Raw genomic sequence first — 7,158 nt, forward strand, 5'->3', positions numbered from 1 at the left:
ACGCACACAGTCAGGCACACGCACGCGGCACACGCAGGCAGGCACACGCACACACCAAGCACATACCAGGCAACGCAGGCAGGCACACGCACGCACCAAGCAGGCACACGCACGCACCAGGCACACGCAGGCAGGCACACGCACGCACCAGGCACACGCAGCAGGCACACGCACGCACCAGGCACACGCACACACCAAGCACACGCACGCACCAGGCACACGCAGGCAGGCACACGCACGCACCAGGCACACGCACGCAGGCAGGCACACGCACGCAGGCAGGCACACGCACGCACCAGGCACACGCACGCAGGCACACGCGGGACACACCCGCACGCGGCACACGCACGCACCAGGCACACGCGGGACACGCACGCACGCGGCACATGCACGCACACCCACCTTCTTACTGTAGACACAGGCCGAGCCCTGGATAAGGAGCGCGGCCTCCGCGAAGTTCATAGTGGTTTTACCGCCATCAAAGGAAATGCAGATGTGGTCCAACTGTCCCGAGATAAGAGAAGAGGAGGAGACAGTCAGAGCGGCACAACCCCAATCCCGTGGCAAGGACGTGAGCGGGCGGGCACGGGGCACCGCCACACATCCCACGGGGCACCGCCACACATCCCACGGGGCACCGCCACACATCCCACGGGGCACCGCCACACATCCCACGGGGCACCGCCACACATCCCTCGGGGCACCGCCACACATCCCACGGGGCACCGCCACACATCCCACGGGGCACCGCCACACATCCCACGGGGCACCGCCACACACCCCAGGGGTCATCGCCACACATCCCACGGGGCACCGCCACACATCCCACGGGGCACCGCCACACATCCCACGGGGCACCGCCACACATCCCACGGGGCACCGCCACACATCCCACGGGGCACACCGCCACACATCCCACAGGGCACCGCCACACATCCCACCGCACACAGCCACACATCCCACGGGGCACCGCCACACATCCCACGGGGCACCGCCACACATCCCACGGGGCACCGCCACACATCCCACGGGGCACCGCCACACATCCCACGGGGCACCGCCACACATCCCACGGGGCACACCGCCACACATCCCACGGGGCACACCGCCACACATCCCACAGGGCACCGCCACACATCCCACCGCACACAGCCACACATCCCTCGGGGCACCGCCACACATCCCACGGGGCACCGCCACACATCCCACGGGGCACCGCCACACATCCCACGGGGCACCGCCACACATCCCACGGGGCACCGCCACACATCCCACGGGGCACCGCCACACATCCCACGGGGCACCGCCACACATCCCACGGGGCACCGCCACACATCCCACGGGGCACCGCCACACATCCCACGGGGCACCGCCACATATCCCACGGGGCACCGCCGCACATCCCACGGGGCACCGCCACACATCCCACGGGGCACCGCCACACATCCCACGGGGCACCGCCACACATCCCACGGGGCACCGCCACACATCCCACGGGGCACCGCCACACATCCCACAGCGCACCGCCACACATCCCACGGGGCACCGCCACACATCCCACGGGGCACCGCCACACATCCCACGGGGCACCGCCACACATCCCACGGGGCACCGCCACACATCCCACGGGGCACCGCCACACATCCCACAGCACTACAACATCTAAATCTAGAACCGAAGCAATCAGTATATGATCCTATATCCCCACACGGGATATATACCCCACAAACAGAGGGACACGTGATATATACCCCACACACAGAGGGACACGGGATATATACCACACACACAGAGGGACACGGATATATACCCCACAAACAGAGGGACACGGGATATATACCCCACACACAGAAGGACACGTGATATATACCCCACACACAGAGGGACACGGGATATATACCCCACACACAGAGGGACACGGCATATATACCCCACAAACAGAGGGACACGGGATATATACCCCACAAACAGAGGGAAACGTGATATATACCCCACAAACAGAGGGACACGGGATATATACCCCACAAACAGAGGGACACGGATATATACCCCACAAACAGAGGGACACGGGATATATATACCCCACAAACAGAGGGACACGTGTATATACCCCACAAACAGAGGGACACGGATATATACCCCACAAACAGAGGGACACGTGATATATACCCCACAAACAGAGGGACACGTGATATATACCACACACAAAGAGGGACACGTGATATATACCACACACACAGAGGGACACGTGATATATAACCCACAAACAGAGGGACACGGATATATACCCCACAAACAGAGGGACACGGATATATACCCCACAAACAGAGGGACACGGGATATATACCCCACACACAGAGGGACACGGATATATACCCCACACAAACAGGGACACGGGATATATACCCCACACAAACAGGGACACGGGATATATACCCCAAAAACAGAGGGACACGGGATATATACCCCACAAACAGAGGGACACAGGATATATACCCCACACACAGAGGGACCCGGATATATACCCCACACAGAGGGACACGTGATATATACCCCACAAACAGAGGGATACGGGATATATACCCCCCACACAGAGGGACACGGATATATACCCCACACACAGAGGGACACGGATATATACCCCCCACACAGAGGGACACGGATATATACCCCACACACAGAGGGACACGGGACATATACCCCACACACAGAGGGACACGGGATATAAAACCCACACACAGAGGGACACGGGATATAAAACCCACAAACAGAGGGGCACAGGATATAAAACCCACAAACAGAGGGGCACAGGATATATACCCCACAAACAGAGGGAAACGTGATATATACCCCACACACAGAGGGACACGGATATATACCCCACAAACAGAGGGACACGGATATATACCCCACAAACAGAGGCACACGGATATATATACCCCACACACAGAGGGACACGTGGTATATACCCCACACACAGAGGGACACGGGATATATACCCCACACACAGAGGGACACGGGATATATACCCCACACACAGAGGGACACGGGATATATACCCCACAGAAGGACACTGATATATACCCCACAAACAGAGGGAGACGGGATATATATCCCACACACAGAGGGACACGGGATATATACCCCACAAACAGAGGGACACAGGATATATACCCCACAAAACAGAGGGACACGGGATATATACCCCACAAAACAGAGGGACACGGGATATATACCCCACAAACAGAGGGACACGGGATATATACCCCACAAACAGAGGGACACGGATATATACCCCACACACACAGGGACACGGGATATATACCCCACAGAGGGACACGGGATATATACCCCACAGAGGGACACGGGATATATACCCCACAGAGGGACACGGGATATATACCCCACAGAGGGACACGGGATATATACCCCACAAACAGAGGGACACGGGATATATACCCCACAAACAGAGGGACACGGGATATATACCCCACAAACAGAGGGACACGTGATATATACCCCACACACAGAGGGACACGTATATATACCCCACACACACAGGGACACGGGATATATACCCCACAGAGGGACACGGGATATATACCCCACAGAGGGACACGGGATATATACCCCACACACACAGGGACACGGGATATATACCCCACAGAGGGACACGGGATATATACCCCACATACACAGGGTAACGGGATATATACCCCACACACAGAGGGACACGGGATATATACCCCACACACAGAGGGACACGGATATATACCCCACACACAGAGGGACACGGGATATATACCCCACACACAGAGGGACACGGGATATATACCCCACACACAGAGGGACACGGGATATATACCCCACAAACAGAGGGAAACGTGATATATACCCCACAAACAGAGGGACACGGGATATATACCCCACACACACAGGGACACGGGATATATACCCCACGAACAGAGGGACACGGGATATATACCCCACAAACAGAGGGACACGGGATATATACCCCACAAACAGAGGGACACGGGATATATACCCTACAAACAGAGGGAAACGTGATATATACCCCACAAACAGAGGGACACGGATATATACCCCACAAACAGAGGGACACGGATATATACCCCACAAATAGAGGGACACGTGATATATACCCCACACACAGAGGGACACGTGATATATACCCCACACACAGAGGGACACGTGATATATACCCCACACACAGAGGGACACGGGATATATACCCCACAAACAGAGGGACACGGATATATACCCCACAAACAGAGGGACACGTGATATATACCCCACAAACAGAGGGACACGGATATATACCCCACAAACAGAGGGACACGGATATATACCCCACAAACAGAGGGACACGGATATATACCCCACACACAGAGGGACACGGATATATAATCCACAAACAGAGGGACACGGGATATATACCCCACAAACAGAGGGACACGGATATATACCCCACACACAGAGGGACACGGGATATATACCCCACAAACAGAGGGACACGGATATATAATCCACAAACAGAGGGACACGGGATATATACCCCACAAACAGAGGGACACGTGATATATACCCCACACACAGAGGGACACGGGATATATACCCCACACACAGAGGGACACAGGATATATACCCCAGACACAGAGGGACACGGGATATATACCCCACAAACAGAGGGACACGTGACATATACCCCACAAACAGAGGGACACGGATATATACCCCACAAACAGAGGGACACGGATATATACCCCACAAACAGAGGGACACGGATATATACCCCACAAACAGAAGGACACGGATATATACCCCACACACAGAGGGACACGTGATATATACCCCACACACAGAGGGACACGTGATATATACCCCACAAACAGAGGGACACGGGATATATACCCCACAAACAGAGGGACACGGGATATATACCCCACAAACAGAGGGACACGGATATATACCCCACACACAGAGGGACACGTGATATAGACCCCACACACAGAGGGACACGTGATATATACCCCACAAACAGAGGGACACGTGATATATACCCCACAAACAGAGGGACACGTGATATATACCCCACAAACAGAGGGACACGTGATATATACTCCACAAACAGAGGGACACGTGATATATACCCCACAAACAGAGGGACACGTGATATATACCCCACAAACAGAGGGACACGTGATATATACCCCACAAACAGAGGGACACGTGATATATACCCCACAAACAGAGGGACACGTGATATATACCCCACAAACAAAGGGACACGTGTCAGGGTCAGGGTCAGTGTGTGACATATACCCCACAGAGGGATGCGGGGGTCAGTGTGTGACATATACCCCACAGAGGGACGCGGGGGTCAGTGTGTGACATATACCCCACAGAGGGACGCAGGGGTCAGTGTGTGACATATACCCCACAGAGGGACGCGGGGGTCAGTGTGAGACATATACCCCACAGAGGGACGCGGGGGTCAGTGTGTGACATATACGCCACAAAGGGACGCGGGGGTCAGTGTGAGACATATACCCCACAGAGGGACGCGGGGGTCAGTGTGTGACATATACCCCACAGAGGGACGCGGGGGTCAGTGTGAGACATATACCCCACAGAGGGACGCGGGGTCAGTGTGTGACATATACCCCACAGAGGGACGCGGGGGTCAGTGTGAGACATATACCCCACAGAGGGACGCGGGGGTCAGTGTGTGAGACATATACCCCACAGAGGGACGCGGGGGTCAGTGTGTGAGACATATACCCCACAGAGGGACGCGGGGGTCAGTGTGTGACATATACCCCACAGAGGGACGCGGGGTCAGTGTGTGACATATACCCCACAGAGGGACGCAGGGGTCAGTGTGTGAGACATATACCCCACAGAGGGACGCGGGGGTCAGTGTGTGACATATACCCCACAGAGGGACGCGGGGGTCAGTGTGTGACATATACCCCACAGAGGGACGCGGGGTCAGTGTGTGACATATACCCCACAGAGGGACGCGGGGGTCAGTGTGTGAGACATATACCCCACAGAGGGACGCGGGGGTCAGTGTGTGAGACATATACCCCACAGAGGGACGCGGGGGTCAGTGTGTGACATATACCCCACAGAGGGACGCGGGGGTCAGTGTGTGAGACATATACCCCACAGAGGGACGCGGGGGTCAGTGTGAGACATATACCCCACAGAGGGACGCGGGGGTCAGTACTCAGCGAGGTATTTTAGCTCATCAAGACACACGTGTACTTACCCCCCGGCTGTTAATGCGTGTGATAGGAGAGACACACACACAGAGACACACACACACACAGAGAGACACACACAGAGAGACACACACAGAGAGAGACACAGAGAGACACACAGAGAGAGACACACAGAGAGACAGAGAGACACACACAGAGAGAGACACACAGAGAGACAGAGAGACACACACAGAGAGACAGAGAGACACACACACACACCGAGCCAGACACACACACAGAGACACACACACACACAGAGACACACACACACACACACACAGACACACACACACACACAGAGACACACACACACACACACACACAGAGACACACACACACACAGAGACACACACAGAGACACACACACACACAGAGAGACACACACACACAGAGACACACACACACACACACACACAGAGACACACACACACACAGAGACACACACACACACACACAGAGACACACACACACACACACACAGAGACACACACACAGACACACACACACACAGACACACACACACACAGAGACACACACACACAGAGACACACACACACACAGAGACACACACACACACAGAGACACACACACACAGAGACACACACACACAGAGACACACACACACACACAGAGACACACACACACACACACACAGAGACACACACACACACAGAGACACACACACACACAGAGACACACACACACACACAGAGACACACACACACACACAGAGACACACACACACACACAGAGACACACACACACACACAGAGACACACACACACCCCGAGACAGACAGACAGACACACACACCCCGAGACAGACAGAAACACACAGAGACACCCCGAGACAGACAGACACACAAACCCAC

General features: G+C 55.5%; 1 long non-coding RNA gene across 2 annotated transcripts in view; it reads right to left on the reverse strand.

Annotated features, from left to right (window-relative positions):
* Positions 1-398: 398 nt before the first annotated feature.
* Positions 399-7,158, reverse strand: part of LOC142481399 (uncharacterized) — a 19,342-nt gene continuing 12,582 nt past the window's right edge. For both annotated transcript variants that reach the window (XR_012795765.1, XR_012795764.1), the window contains one exon: positions 399-504. This is a non-coding gene — a long non-coding RNA (uncharacterized LOC142481399). The remainder of the gene's footprint in view (positions 505-7,158) is intronic.

Source organism: Ascaphus truei, unplaced genomic scaffold (assembly GCF_040206685.1).
Source record: "Ascaphus truei isolate aAscTru1 unplaced genomic scaffold, aAscTru1.hap1 HAP1_SCAFFOLD_2592, whole genome shotgun sequence".
NCBI classification, from domain to species: domain Eukaryota; kingdom Metazoa; phylum Chordata; class Amphibia; order Anura; family Ascaphidae; genus Ascaphus; species Ascaphus truei.